This window comes from Rhinolophus sinicus, chromosome 6 (genome assembly GCF_057876585.1).
Source record: "Rhinolophus sinicus isolate RSI-liver-muscle chromosome 6, RSI-T2T, whole genome shotgun sequence".
NCBI classification, from domain to species: domain Eukaryota; kingdom Metazoa; phylum Chordata; class Mammalia; order Chiroptera; family Rhinolophidae; genus Rhinolophus; species Rhinolophus sinicus.
Window position 1 is genome coordinate 63,559,261 of NC_142506.1, and position 17,065 is coordinate 63,576,325.

Genomic DNA, 17,065 nt, shown 5'->3' on the forward strand with positions numbered 1-17,065 from the left:
TTAGATGTCACCAGGATTTCATAAAGTATAAACTCTGAGGTCCTGTAAAACTGTGAGTTGTTCAGACTATGTACAGTTTCAGAAGTAAAAATGTAGAAATGGTTGCAGAATACTGGTATTAAACTCAGCTTCTACCACTAACTCTTGATGCTATCAGTTCTTAGATACAACTGCTCCACTGCTACTTTCATCTGACTCAGAAATCAGGAGCAATAATATAAAAGTTTTCACAGGCTCAGCTATCCATCATCATCCTTTAATATGCTATGGTCCGTGTTTTAAAAGCTTAACACAAATCACATTATACTACTCTTTCTGCTAAGCCTGTATTTTCATACCACGGCAAGAGTCAAATCTAGATGAGTCTCCTGACAGATCAGATTTCAATCTCAAGGGATATAAAGTAGAACGCATTTTAGTGTGGCTTTTCCCTCACTTATTTTTCAAGAACTTGATACAGCTTTGAGATGAACTGGAATACATGCAGTCCTGCTGTGATATATATCCAGTTAATTTAAAATCAGCATGCATCCTGTGTGCTAAAAATACACTTTTATGGTTATGAACCAGTAGGCGCCACAAAAAAGCCTTTGATTCCCTTGTTTAAGTTCTGTTAGGGAAAAAAAAAAAAAGTGAAAACTCTACCAAAACTAAAACAATTGACCCTGACAGATGTTTTCTAAAATTCAAATGAAAATTACAATACACTTCCACCTAGTAATGAAGTTAGTTACCTTTTATAGATAATTTACTTTAAGCCATTGAAAAAGAGCAATACAAAATCAAAGGTTTCACATAAACATCATTGAAGATCTTCTTTGGTTATATTAGATGCCAGATTACAAGTGATCTTAAAATATTTCAGTCTAAAATGTTAGCCAGGTTTCTGGATCAGAATCTCTTTGATCATTACAGAACAAGTTAGTGGCAGCATAACAATTTATTGAAGAAAAAAAGTACACATTGCTTGAATTTTGCCAGCAAATCTGAGAGCCAACACCCACAGAAGATGGGGGTCCTTCCTATTGAAGATCAACATGGTTCTGGTTTACTATGTTACATAATAGATTATCAAGCCCAACTACAATATACCCGGAATCTAAGATATTTGAATCCCCCTGTAGTCGATAAATGATACTGGCACATCATTTTCTCCAGAAAATTTAAATTTGAAGGCACTGTTTATTATCCAGTTCTTTGGTAAACCCAGGCAGAAAGAAGTGACATTCAACAGAAAAGATTTATGTGCTATGCAATGTATTCATTCAAAGCATTTACACTCTAATGTATATATGGTTTGATACCTGGTAACAGGAACACACTAACATCAATTTAACGTTTCAAAGAAACAGGTAATACTTTAAATGTTACGCCTTTAGTTTTTATTAACAGTAAATGTTTTAAATAATAAAATGAAAAATATTTGACACATGTAACAAACCTTCCTTCCTTCTCTCTTTCCTTCCTTCCTTCCTTCCTTCCTTCCTTCCTTCCTTCCTTCCTTCCTTCCTTCCTTCCTTCCTTCCTTCCTTCCTTCCTTCCTCTCTCTTTGTGTTCTTTTGTTTTTCCTTTCAGATTTATCTGGCTGTTAACAGGAGAACAGACTGAAGAAGTGAGAGACGATGATGACCTTGAGTAGGTTAGTCATCTTGGCAATGGAAAACAAAAAGTGATTGGGTGCTTGGACATAGCGTAAAAGCTAAACGTGTAAGATCTGCTAGCAGATAAGACGTGAGGGTCATGGGAGGATATGCCTCCAAGAGTCCTGGTTTGAACAGCTGGATGCACACTATGGGCTGTCACTAAGATATGAAGACTAAGAGGCAACTTTTGTTTGCTTGAGCAACTGTGGTCTAAATTTTGTTCTAAAAATATTGTATTATAATGAATGGATATTTGAAATAACACCATAAGCAGAAGTAGTTTATACCAAATTTTGATATCTGACGCTAACTCAACAAAGATGGCACCCCCCAATTTTTTCATGTAGTTTCTCTGTTATGTATTTTCTCTAAATGTTATGTGTATACATACATTCACACACACACACACACACACACACACACAAACAACTTCAGGTTCCAAAGAAACTAGTAAGAGAACAATGGTCACAAAAAAAACAAAAAGTTAATGCAAAATACTACTGTACAGGCCGATGCTAATGACGAGAAAAACAAATCACTCTTAAAAAAAATATTTCCAGGTTAAGATGCAAATGTCACTTAAAAGCATTCTTTCTTGTAAATAAGTTGTTTCTCTTGAGAAGCTTTACAAATATCAGCTGTGTTGGTATAATATATTTGCAAGCAAACTAAATTTGGGGGACAAAGTAGATTTTTATAATAAAAAAATACATATATATATATATATATATATATATATATATATATATATATATATATATATATATATATATATATATATATATATCTCGCCAGGCAGCAGCTTAACCGTCTGTCTCCTTGTACCTGCCCCCAAAGAAAGGAGAATCTGTAAGACGGATCCTTTCAGGGACTTTGCTAAACCTTTGTGTTTGCACCTTATGCCTCCCTGTGTGGTCCCAGAAAGATGACTGGACAGTCAATGACGAGTAAGATTCCTCACAGAAGGAACAACTCAAGCCAGACGCAGTCATGGGGACCAACAGGAGAACCCACGGGGTTCACAGAGGTGGGCACAGTCCCCCACCTTTCCCAGGTTAAGGAGAGCCTCAGCCTCTGTGGCTGCATTCCTTCCCAAAACCTGCAAGGGAAGTGATTCAATGAGGTGCTCTCCATCTGTTCATAAGTATATAGGTTTTGTCCCTTGGGGAAGTTGAGACTTATGGTCCAGCTACCTGCAGGCAAGGGTGATTGACTTGAATAGGTTTCCTATTATGATGTATGGAATTCACAGATCTTGAGATTGACAAGCTGTATCTCCTTTACTTCCCCTCCGAACTAAGAAAAGCTGATGCGAGGCCCAATTCAGGGCTTCCAGCTCTTGAGATTGGAGGTCCCTTGGTCTGCTTAAACTCTATTCATGACTACTGTCTTTTCTTAATCCTGCACTGCCCTCCTCGCTCCCCACAACTCTCGTTGCACGGGACGCGGTATATATATATATATATATATATATATATATACACACACACATATATGTATATATATATAATCTTAAATAAGACTCAGTAAGCATACAGATGGTTTTGCAGATGGTAATGTCTTAACAACTAAAGCTATTCAAGAAGGAGCATGTGGTAGTGTCTTGAAGTAACAAAGGACACATAGCTGTGCTAAGCATTCTCCAGTCCCTGGAGGTGCCATCTTCTGTCAATCATTTGGCCACCATTAAGTCTCCAATAGTCTAAACACGTCACACTCACTCAAGAGTCTTCGTGTTACCGACTGTGAATGTACACCTTGATCAGGAGTGTAAGACGTGTGCGGAAAAGGTTAGAGGGTGACTGAGCTTGGGAGAGTGCAGTAACTGACAACCCAAAGGGGAAAAGGAAAGGTTTGGTAGTGAATGCAATTAGATCAGACTTCTCACCTTATCCTCAGAGCAAGATCCGATCAAAGGTTTCACATTCACTTGATTTGAACCCTGGATTAACCAAACTGACCAATTCTTGAATCACTAAAAAAAATTTCACATTTTCTAGAGATGGTCTCAGTTTCAGCACTACATATTTTTAATTAACATGCAAATTATCCAGATTGCTTCATTCAAGTGTTAGGTGTTGACAAAGGTTTGTTTAGAAAAATGGCACCGTTAGTCCTCCAATCGTACAAAATGCCATCAAACCATCATCCCGGGCAAAAAAAAAAAAAAAAAAAAAAGTATTATTCTTTAAAAGTAAAATATCACAAATCCTTTCACTTATTTGGGGAACATCAGTGAACTCATTCAAAGGTCCAGTAAAGATAGTTGAGATTTTATGTTGTCACACCTGAACCAGGATGTTAGCAAAAGAGAACTTCCAGTGGCATTTCAGCACTTCCACCACCTAAAGGTTTCTATCTTACAGTTGCCAAAAAGAGGTCAGAACAAGCTTGTTTGGTGAAAACTCTTGAGTGTAGAGGTGTGTGTTAGTTTCCTGCCCTTAAGACTTTAGCAAATATAGTAGTTGCATGAATCTCACTTAGTATGAAAAGAATGACACCAATATCATCTTGGTACCTGCTATTCTACTGACAACTACACCTTTAAACAAACACAAACTATAATTAGACATAAAACTATTCATGCCATAATCCAATACTTTCCTAATCAATCGATTTTTCATATGCATGCCCAATAATTGCCCTATATTTCTAAATCACAAATATTTTATTTTGTGTACTAGATGCAATTGAAATATTACACTAATAAGTATCCTATTCATGAAAAATAGTAGTGGGTATGCGAAGATTTATTTTTCTTATTGATATTTGAAGTGATATAAAGGGTAACTAGTCTTGTAGGGGAAGCCTGGCCTTTAGATTCTCTAGTTCATCTATGACTTATGAACTGTTTCATATGTAATATTTTAAAAAGTGATACTGAAGATGAATCTATGCATTCTGTCATTCAATCTTTTGTTTAAATGTATCTATCTATATCTATCTAAGTCAAGCTAAGGGAGATTCTACGACCATGGTAAAGAGTGGTAACAAGAGATATGTTTGAAAAGTCATTGATTCTCTGATACAAAGCTTAGCTCCATTTCTTGAAATTAGTCACACATGTGATTATGTAAAAACTCATAAATATCATTTGGTTCTATGTAGACTTCAAAAAACAACAAGGGTGTGTCCTAATTATTAGTATTTTGTGAGGCCTTGAATCACTCACCATACTCTGTAATCTTTGTAAAAATGTTTATCCCCAAAAGTGCTAGTGTTCTCAGCTGATCCGTGCGTACACTTTCTGCGTGTCCTTTACGATTCTCAGAGCTGGTTCTGCAGCATTGGATGTTTCCACACACAATGACTATCCCAATTCCAGGCAAGGGTTTCACGATTTTTAAAATACAGTTGAGTAATTTTTTTAAAATTTGACTTCTCAATATTCTTAGGAGAAAGAACTCGGTTTTAATGTTTTCTGGATGTTGCTGTTCATATGAAAATAATGGGTCACAATCATTGGAAAGCAATCTGTAACGATGCCATAGGGAGAAGAAATTTCTGGGCAGAAACTTGAGACTCCAGCTTGGCTGGACACGGAAGAGGGGCTGCATGAGAAACTCACTTGGATAAGTAACACAGGCATTTGAAGTGAGGCTCTCGTTTTACTTTCAATAGGCTATTTTGTGTTGCTGGATTAACCAACGTGATTTTTCAGAAAGTTCTGCTTCTCTATGAAGCTTAGAAGAAAATTCGATCTTACATTATTATTAAAGTCTTCAAAAATCCTAAAAGTAACTGTCAGTGAAAAATGGCATTGCCGTAGGGATGGATAACATGAGAAATGACACATTTAGGTCACATGCTGCAAATTCATTATAATGACGTGATAGGTAACTAGAAACATACTATAACCAGAGCAGCTATAGGATTTCTAGAATTTTTAAGTAATTTATTCCCCACCCCCACCCCACACCCCATAAATATAGTATAAGCCCGATTTCCAGAAATAAGAACTGAATTGCGGTTTGGGGATAGTGGGATGGGAGCAATGAATTTAAAATCTTGAACCTCATTCAAAAACTAAAGAAAATGCTGAGATGTTTAGTGTTAAGCACTTATTTCTGGTTAGCAATTTGGGGCTAAATGAAAACAACTTTTCCATATTAAACAAAAAAGAAGTCTTCATTTGATATGTTCCATTTGGAAACATCAGTATCTTTTACAGAAAAACTTAAAATGCTAAGCTATTGTTATCCCATTTCATTCAGCTTAGCATTTTGCGTATTAACAGCAATCTTTGAAATGTTAGTTTTTTAATCTGATTTTTGAAGGGTGATCGATTTTCATCTGTGGCCCAGGCAGGCAGTAAGCCTCCGTTGATCTTTCTCATTTGAAGAGACAGGAGGAATTTTTCTAGACCCCTACACTGTGTTTTGTTTTGTTTTGTTTTGTTTTGTTGTTTTGTTTTGTTTTAAAGCGAGCACAGCTCTCACTGGCCCATGTGGGGATCGAATCAGCAACCTTGGTGTTATTAGCACCACGCTCTAACCAACTGAGCTCACTAGCCGCCCCTACACTGCTTTTTTACACAAGCTGTTCTTCATGATTAAGTTCCAGCTCCTTTTAGGAAGGGTATGAGGCATGTACCCCCGCCCCCTTTCTGGGGTGTCCATTAGAGCACCAACTCTAGTAATGAAGGGTTAAACATTGTTCCCTATTCTTGCATGGGAGGTTTACCTCTTTGTTTCTGAAAGCTCGACATTTCCCTTCACGTCTATATGTTTCAATTCATCAGCAACAACAAAATATTACCCCACATTTCTATATTGAGGAGTGGAGCAGTCTTCCTAAGGCAGCCCAATCCACTATGTTAACTTGAGTTCTCTATGTATTTAGCATAAAGTCAGAGAAAGGGTAGTGACCAAACATTATAAATATTTAGCATGTATTCATATAATAGTGTAGATTTTCCCCTACGTAAGTATCATGAACAGCAGCAGATAGAGCAATTGTTCTTACCATGAGAAGAATTATTGTACCTTTACATATTTGGCAATTTGACCAAAAAAAAAAAAAAAATTGCCGATCCTTTTAAGTTTTACTTAAACTTTATATTATATTTACATACCAAATAGGATAATTTAAAACATTTGCAAGATTAAATCATTACAAAAGAATGAAATATTATCTTTTGATCTTTTCCTATTCAAAACTGAATTTGCCAAACTTTTGACTTCACACATTTTTCTCAACTTTTCTACCTCTGGGGGGAAAAAGCATATGCATACACAACCTCCTGTCATTGGTGCTAGACATAGGGTTTTATCTTTGGTTATTATTATGGCAGCTTTTATTTTTCTCTCAATGGGATTTTATAATTTTACAACACTGTATCTCAATTTTGAACAACCTAAAGTAAGATTATGTTAATGTAGTTTCAGTGTTTCTACAACCTGTTCTTTACAGATGCTGCATCATGAACATTAAATTATATTTAATTTCTTAGCTGTTGAGAGTTCAATACACAGGATTTTTTTTAAGTAGTTATTTATGTAATCTATTTTTAGATTTGCTCCAACTTATTACAGATTTAAAAATAAATTTCTTCTGCCTCTTTCTATGACAGATAACTTGGGTGTGTATAAAATCCTCGAGTCTTAACCTGTATCCCAAATTCTGCTGTATTACTTCCCGAATGTGTTGTTACACAGCCAAAGTATCGAGGCCAGCAGAAAATATATTAACGTTTACTGCTTTCTAGTCTCTCAAAATCCTAAGTACTGTCCGTTCCCAGTCTTTTTATATCCATCCACAGACATCAAGTCTCAGAAAACAATCTTATGTTGGCAGAAGGACATTTTAAAATGGGAAGCACAGTCTTTTTGCAAAGAGCAATACTGTCAGGGAGAGTAGGGGATTAATATTGTTAGAATTACATTATTAGAGGGATTTTAGGGATTCATGTATACTTTTAATACGGATTGTCCAGGAACCATGCAGTGGCTTAGTATCGCATCCCAATTCTACACCACTAAGAAATGCCTGATAGAAACTTTGGTCTAAAAATTCTGCATACACACTCTCTCCCTGCTGTACGTACCATGTTTCCCCGAAAATAAGACCTAGCCAGACAATCAGCTCCAATGCGTCTTTTGGAGCAAAAATTATTATAAGGCCCAGTATTATATTATATTATATTATTATTATATTATATTATATAAGACCGGGTCTTATAGTAAAATAAGACTGGGTCTTATATTAACTTTCGCTCCAAAAGACACCTTGGAGCTTACTGTCCGGCTAGGTCTTATTTTCAGGGCAACACTGTGTGAGAAAGGAATAGCAACAGCAGGTAACATAGAAATTTCTCTAAGCACCGAGTCTTTTTAGAGCGTGAAGTGTAGGTCATATGAAAACAATGGAGGAACTCGAAAAAATACCACAGATCAAGGAAAATGACATGTAGATGTCTCAGGGATGTTAGTTTTCGAAAGTCATCTTTAGAAAGGATGTGTCTTTCTAACATCAGATGGGAATTTCAGTCCTGTGCCAACAGTATGCACAGAAATATGTAAGCTGGCAGAACGTCTTCAAAAGAATACACACAAGGGGGTGGCAGGTCAGCTCAGTTGGTTAGAGTGTGGTGCAGATAACACCAAGGTTGCTGGTTCGATCCCCACATTGGCCACTGTGAGCTGCGCCCTCAATAAATTAAAAAAAAAAAAAAAAAAGAATACACACAGGAGGTGAGGAAGCAGAGAGAAAAAACAGATGTGATGAAGGGGATGATGGATGAGATCAGGGGGAACTTCAAGGGAACGAGAATTGCCATAATAAAATACAAATCAGATTAAAGGCAAACGCAGAAATGACACTTCAAATAACTGTAGCAACACACGGAGGGAAATATTGAAAAAGGAATCTTCAAAAGGAAAAGAAAGAAAGTTGAAAATAATGACAAGCAAGATGATATTTTGAAGGACAAAGAATATGAAACCTACAAATTAGAGGTGCTGTAGAACAACTGATGACATAGAAAATAATTAGAAATTCAGATGGAAAAAAAGTCTTAGATGAGTCAAAAAGAGATCTATCTATCTATGCTTGTAGACTGAGATAATTAAACGATTTTCCAGTGATACCAATGACTTAAAAACTTATCAGAGAAAAGCTAGCAAATACATAGAGACTCTCTTAAAATAAGCATAGCACAGCTCCTAAAAATAAACTAGCCATGCTTTCACATCTTCAATCTCCGGTGACCGATTTATTTCAACAATGAAGAAAGTTGACAGTGTGCCAGAACTAAGAAAGTGAGTGCCAGATTCCTTGGTTCAAAGACATTAAAATTTTTAACTTGCAATGGCAATCCCCTCGATGGTGACTCAGCAGCAACATACTTAAAAAAGGCAATAATAGTGCATGTTATGAAAAAAGGGGAACAGTTCACCCCTTGCCCTGGAAATGTGAACTGTAAGCCAAATAAAATAAAATGGATCCTATGAAAAGAGTCTTAGGCAACATGGAATGTTGTACAACAGCTAAGTTGGCAAAACCTTTGCTTGACCTTAAAGAGCTGTACTTGTTAGAATTATTTCCAAATCAATAACCATTAGACCCAAACAATGTTGATTTGTGCCTTTCTGAAAGGTAAATGGCTCAAACAAAATCACTGCAGTAAAATCTTCCTCTCCAACAGTATTCCTTTCAATAGGAAGCCAATAAATCTGACTTTTATGAAAAGCCAATAAATAATAAAAAGCCCAGCATTTTATTTTTAATCAGCAAAAATGTAAATGCATTGGCATATACAGCGTCAGGATTGCAAAAACGTTCTGGCATTACAAATTGATAGGCATAACGTGTAGCTTCCAAAATGAAGAAATGAGCAATTCTTTAGTATTACAGCATAATCTGAGGATTCTAAAAGTTTATACGTATCCTTTAGTTGGGAAATATGTAATGAAAATATGCATATTGAATCCAGTGGATAATATTCACAATTATTTCTGAGGGAAGAAATAAAATATGTCCAATCTAATCTCATCTTTACATGGCCATCTCCTTCATAATGTTTTAAAAAATGGAAGTGTTGCTACGTCAACATTAAACTATATGTGTGATTTTATGTCATATATCATGTTATAAGTAGTCTAACTTTTGTCATTCTACCTTCTTATACCTTATGGGAGAGCGTGTGACGTAATTAAATGGAACGATTTGTTATACATAATGGCTATAAATAGTGCAATAATAACAAGTGTTTATATTATAAAATTTAGGAAAAAAGTAAGATTTTTTAAAAAAAATATGTAATCTCAATTGTGTTAAGTACCCATAAAAAATGCTAGAAGAAAATATACCAAAAGTGAAATTTGATTGTCTCTGGGTGGTAGGTTTATAGAATTATTATAATTTAAATGTTTATGCCAAGCCCTATTCAAGACAAATAATTTTGTTTCCTCCTTGTTTTCATTAGTTTACAACTATCCATACAATGCCAATTAATTTATTAATATAAAAATAGGAAATTGTGCTATGGGAAACACAGTGTCTGGATTAAAACTTAAGAGTATTTGTTGTATGCAAGTTACTTGACTTTCTCTTACACATTTTTTGGGGGAGGAGCTTAATAAAAGTTATTTTTGGAACTATCATAAGGATTAAAAGGGACAATGAATATCAAATATCTAGTATAATGCCTGAAACCTAAGTGGATACTCTATAGATGTTGACTGTCCTGTCATTTAGTTCTCTTACCTTTATATTTATTGACATATTTGTTTAGTCTTCTTTCTATCATTAAAATGTTACACTCTTGAAATCAAAGAATTTTTGTTTATTTCACAAAATAAATTTTTCAGATGAGTTTGAGAACAGCTCTGTACCTCTCAGCTATAAGGTGTGGAGAACGAGACACACGTCTAAATAGTGTTTAGCCAAGTGGTGTTGTGTTCTGTACTGATTGGACAGCATGCTTTCGTTCTTTAATGTTATATGGGGAAGAGGGCAGAGACAAGTAATTATATCTTGTTATAAAAAAAAAAGTTCTCCTAAATTCCAAGCAATTTAAAATACTCTGTGTGTCTGTATGCACCCACTTAGTATTAACACAGAATACTAAAACTCAGCCTTCTTGAAACATTATGTGTACAAGTGAAGAAAAATCATATAGACAAAATCAATTTGGAAACCTCCTTTAACCAAGAATAACACTCTAATTAAGTATATAAAATAGTTGAATTTATATCTTTTATAAATTAAGTTTCATTATTTTTAAATATTCAGGGAAGTTTGTGTTAAAAAAAAAACAAAAAAAAAAAACCCTTGTGAATTACTGAAATTAATGAGTGTGCAAAATGTTTGCTTATAATTTTTAAAAAGGAAGGGTAAGCAAATAAATTATCCCTTACAGCCCCAATAAGGAATACAGCCTTCTAATCCAATTTATACCCCAAGTACTGTAAGATATAAATTGCGCTGCTTTAAGTGGCTAAGTTTGTGGAAATTTGTTACAGTAACAAGAAAGCTCATATGTCTATTAATACTAAAATGTATTATGAATGGCCATTTTTCTGGTTTTAATTCAGGAAAAGGATGCTTTGTGGTTCTATCTCTTTCTCTCCATTAATACCTCACAACGAAAAAATATAGTCCTATTTTCTCCCACTAAAAAAAGTTTCTGCTCAACTTGGTCTCAATCTCTTTTCTTGTTGAGACTACAGGGCTTCTTGTAAATGCTGTCTGAACTCTGCCTCCTTTCCATTGTTTTATTAACCTCTTTATGTAAGTGTAGTTGATATGAAAAGAACGATACACATGTACTGTGGACAATTTGATGAGTTTGGACACATGCATACACCCATGATACATTCACTACAATGAAAGTCATAGACATATCCAATGCCTCCCAGAATTTGGTGGGTCCTTTGTTTATTTTTGGTTTTGTTTCTATTTTTTTGTAGTAAGAAAACTTAACATGAAATCTATCTTAAATTTTGAAGTGTACATCACTGCACTGTTAACTACAGGAACTTTGTTGTACAACAGATCCTTAGAAATTCTTCATTTTGCATAACCAAAACTTCACCCATTGAATAACAATCCCCATTCACCCAACCCCCACAGCCCTTGGCAATCACGATGGTCTCCACTTCTATGCATTTGACTAGTTTAGATAGCTCATATAAGTGCAATTATGCAGTATTTGTCCTTCTGTAACTGAATATTTTTATTTAGCATAGCGGTCTCCGTGTCGTTGCAAATGGCAGAAATTTTCTTTTTTAAGGTTGAATGGTACTCCACTGTGTGTATATACCACATTTTCTTTCTCCATTCATCTGTTGATGCACACTTTGTTATTTCCATATCTTGGCTATTATAAATAATGCTGCAGTGAGACCTTTTCAAGACCCTGATTTCAATTCCTTTGGATATAGACGCAGAAGTGAGATGGCTGGACTGTATGGTAGTTCTATTTTTAATGTCATGAGGAATCTTCTATTCGGTTTCTCATAGCTGCTGTACTATTACTATTTTACATTACCATCGACAGTGTACAAGGGTTCCAATTTCTTTACAAGCAACCCAGCCTTTGTCTTTTTAAAATATTAGGCAATAATCCACCTACTGTCTGTTTATATCTTTTTACATCAAATTCATTATACCAAAAATCAAAATATTAAAGTTATGAAGTATACTTTGTGTTTTCACTCTGTTTATGTAATAACATTATCATGCCATCTTGGTTACATTGTCAACTCTTTCCTTTCCTTACTCCAAAAATATGGTACCAATTCTACTTCTGAAAGACATCATTCCTGATTCTATGCTTTCTCTTCTTTATTTTTGCCACCACCTTAAAGCTGTACATCTTTACTTTCCCCATATATTGTGATAACTACTTATCTCCCTGAATATTTGCACTCCTTTCTAAACCTCAATCTTTTCCTAAGAAAACTTTCTAAAGCACATCTTAAATGATTTCACTAGATTCCCCAATGAATGTTTGCTAAAATATAAACTCACAAACCTTAGAGTCAAGACCACAATATCTTTTCAAAATCGTTTTTTTTTTTTACTTTATGCTAAATGTAGTAAGAGAAAACATACTGAATACGTGCTGTAAGTTAGATGCTTTAGCGATTTTCTATGTATTCATTCAGTCAATACATTAAGAGCTTCTTACATGGCACACAGTCGATTAGTTTTTCACCTATTACAAAGCAGTGGAAAAAACTAGAAAAAGAATCCTTGCTATTCATTGAGATTTCTTCCAAGTGGGTGAACTTGCATTACAATAGGTAAAATAGACATAAAACCAGTGAAAAGCTATCGAGAAAAATGAGTCAGGGAAAGGTGGTAGAGAGGTTTGAAGTGATATGAATTTAAGTCAACTGATCAGGAAAACTTTACTGAAAAGGTGAAACTATTTCAGTGAAAAGACTTCAGAGGAGGAGGTAAGGAAAGAGGGTCAGATGACGATCTGGTCAAAGAGTATTCCAGGGAAAGGGACAGGGTATACAGAGGCCCCGATGCCCTATGAAAAGTAAGATGGGAAAAAGGACTGGAGCTCGGTAAGTGTGTGTGGGGGTGGTGGGGGGAACAACCGCAGGAAAGGTGAACTAGTTTTCATTTCTATTTTGAGTCAGGTGGGCTCATTTTGGAGACATCAGAATAGATGGATGACTTAGTTTTGCTTCTGTGGTAACAGAATCTTCCTTGATGCTAAGTAAAGAATACACTGAACGGGGGCAAGAGTAGAAATACAAACAAGTAAGGTGCCATTGAGACAATTCTGGTGCTTAGTTACAGCCCAGATAGCGGTAGTGATAATGACTAGAACGGCCTGATTTGTTGGTGTTGGGCATCCTGAACTCACCAATTATTACATTTTTTTCAAATAGTATATATCTTTTTTTTTTCAATCTTTTTTTCTATTTTCTCTAGATACTATCAAATATAGATCAATTATGTTAGTATTACATGGCATCGACACAACTGTCCATACAAACACAGAGTGACAAGGAAGTAACCTTTAGATTAGTATTTTATATGAATTTCTTCCAAGTATCATCAAAATGACAACAGAAAAGTAGAAGCCTTCCAGAGATTTAGAGGGTCCTTGTAATACGTATATTTGTAGAATTCCAACTGATGCACCCTGGTCTGTTCGAACTTCTTCAGAAAACTGCTTTCTAGAGATAAACTGGCCAATAACAAATTCATACATATTTGAATTGCCTTAATTCAAACCTAAGTTACTCAATTCTAAGTTCTGTGCTCTTGTTTACAAAATTTGGCCCTGGATTTTAATTTGGGATCATTCACAGAAGGGTTTAGAAATCAGTTTCATGGTAACAAAGCACTGCTGAAGATTTTACTCAGAGTGGTAACAAGATCAGAACTGTGACTAACCAACATTCTTCTCATATCGACCATGATAGTCTCCAGAAACAGAAACATTCATTAAAAAGAAGAGTGACACGGAAAGAAACTAGGAGAGATAGCAAAGAAGTAGGAGGCAGACAATTACACATAACTACAGACTAAAGGGAAAGTGAGTTTGGAGCTTAAGGTGAGGTCAAGAGTAGTACATGGTATGTTGACAAGATGCTAATAATAATCATAATTATTGGAACATGACTTACTTACGTCAGGTACTGGACTAAGTGCTTTCTTGATGTGCAATATTTAGCGGTAGTCTCACCTAAAACCCCTAAGGTAAATACCAGCATTATCTCCATGTTACAGATGATGAAGTAGATAATTAGCGAGTTGTAGTGACTTGTTCAAGGTTAAGAGTTCTTAAAGTGGCAAGACCATAATTCAAACCTAGGCCATGCCTTTTAATTATTATGCAATTTAGCCACGCCCATATTGTCACAAAATTGAGAATAGTTCATTGGATTTGGTAATTAGAGATTACCAAATTTAATCTCTAATCTTTAACTCAATTTAACTTTTGAATTAAAGACAGGAGATTGTGTCAAAAGTGAGAGGATTAAATATCAAATCTATCTTCCCCTCCAGCAGTTTTTATTAAAATACTTCTTTTTTACGATTTTTGTCTTCTATATTAAGTTTTAGAAACATAGCCTTCAGTTTTATAATATCACTTTCATTTCTTTAAACATGAAAGTTGCCCAAAGATAGGGAAGACAGTCAAAAGTCATGAACAGATACATCTCAGGAAAATAAAATATAAGATTCATAAGCTTACTCATAATGAAGACACAAATTTAAACACCAAGGTATCACTTTAACCTGTAAGGCCCCTGGAAGCAACATCAAGATTTTAAATGCATATAACTTTTCATCTAGCAATGCCGCTGCTAAGCGTTTATTCTATAGATATGTTTATGTATGTCGACAAACACATATGCAAAGATATATTTCATTTCTGTATAGATTGTAAAGAAGTTGAATGTTAACATTAGAGGAATGGTTTAATAAATTGTGTTTTTTACATATAGTGGTAACTATGTAACCACTACCCAAAAATGTAGTAGGTTTATATATATGGATACTATGGTTGCCTCTAATAAATAATTGAAAACCAGTATATTGAGGTTCAAAATTAAAATAGAAACATACTTTTCACCATATATCCTTTTGTACTATTTGAATTTGTATTAAATATATTCATTTAATCTCATATATATATATATATTTTAATTATAGTAATTCATCCAATAATTTTACAATTAATTGTAATTATGTCTACTTGTTTTTTTAAGGGCTATGTTAGTAGCATATACTTCCGCAATCTTAAAGATATACTTAAGGGACAATCACAATATAACTCTTGATACATAAAATGCTAGAAGTCTTTTATATCTAGAATCTAGACAGTGTGGAAGGTTTGGGAACATTTCTAATAGAGCCTGGACTGACTCTAGCCTGATTTCTTCTGTGTTTCCTTACAATGATGTCAGCATCAATCACCAAATATAGATGTTTACTTCCAATTTGCCTTTTATCAGAGGTTAGGTGAATCACAGAAAGAAAAGACTTTCAAACATCTCAAATGGGTCAGTTTTGCTCTGCATTAGTCACTTTAATAGCAGTCGGATTTAAGAATGAAAAGGAGAAATATTAATGCTGTGACTCAAACAGAAAACCGTGGCAGACGGTGAAGTGCCAGGACTGCTGTAAAGGTTATCAGTTCCTCTTAGAAACAAGATAGAATCCCAATTAGTAGAACAAGATGTACATGATCAACTTGAGTTCGCAACATCTCAGAGGAAAAGGCTCAGTCCTACAATGTGGAGCTAACACATTTCTTTTGACTGAGCTGAGATTTACACAAGGGGCTGGCTGAGTGAGCCTGTTCCAGATGATACGGTTAAAGGGTGCTGATTTTCCAGAAAAGAGGAAAGCAGGAATAAGGAATGGGTCAGAACCTCATAGCTCAGTTCTATAATTAAAATATATTTTAATGACATTGCTGAGTATCTCTTGGCCGGACTTTGCAACTTCACCCACTATAAGGGGCAATTTCCAATTCTCAATGACATTTAAAGATTGTCAGATACAAAAGCAGCGATGGCATACCACATTTTCTTCTTAGTGTGAAATGTTGACCTATTGACAAAAAGCCATCCTTTATCTATATGAAGCATGGAATTTATTGTTTGGTTCTCGCTGCTGAAACAAATCTATAAAGTGATACAGTTCGACCCCACTGTATAATAAGAAATCAAATTAATGTTGCTGTAAACTACTCAGATACGTTTATCCTGTTCAGGTGATTTTACAAGATTTTGTTTTTCTCATGAAACATATTCCTGAGTAAATTACTAGACAGTCTCAGGAAATAGATAATTTATGACATATTAAGTATTATTCCTCAGGCTAGAATTTTAGTGTGAGTAGCCATGTCTAAAATTACAGCACATTCCTGAATTCTCATATGATTACTAACTTTAAATGAAAATATTTATGGAATTTTAATGAAGATTTTTTTCAATAATACACTTTGTGTGGCTATTAATGGATTTTAAATGCATTTGATGTACTTTGTGTAGAGGTTGGACTCAGATATTTATATGTATGTTTCACTGATTATGTCATACAGAATCTTACTTTGGAAATTGTATTACTTCTTGCTTAAAATAATTATTCTAATAAATTGTTGAACTGGAAAAGATGAGGATTTCATTTTTCATGAAAAAATCTCATGGGAAAATGAATGCAATCGTACTCATAAACTTTACAAGTAAACCATTTTCTTTCAAGAACTTACTGCTGCATAACTGTATTTGTTTTTTTTTTCCTATAGGATAATGCAAATTAAATGAATTTTAATCTACAACATTATGCATTTTCTTCTGACACGCCATTGAAAAGCTCATCTGCATCGTTGAAAGCATTTAAAAATAATAATTTGCACATCAACCCATGAGTCTTAATGGGCATTCATTTTTAGTTTAAAATAAGAACCAGATAATGCTGTTAAAATGATTGAACAGGAG

At 34.7% G+C, this 17,065-nt stretch overlaps 1 protein-coding gene across 7 annotated transcripts in view; it reads right to left on the reverse strand.

Moving 5' to 3' along the window:
• Positions 1-17,065, reverse strand: part of BRINP3 (BMP/retinoic acid inducible neural specific 3) — a 262,338-nt gene that overhangs the window by 215,372 nt on the left and 29,901 nt on the right. The gene's annotated exons all lie outside the window — the stretch shown is intronic.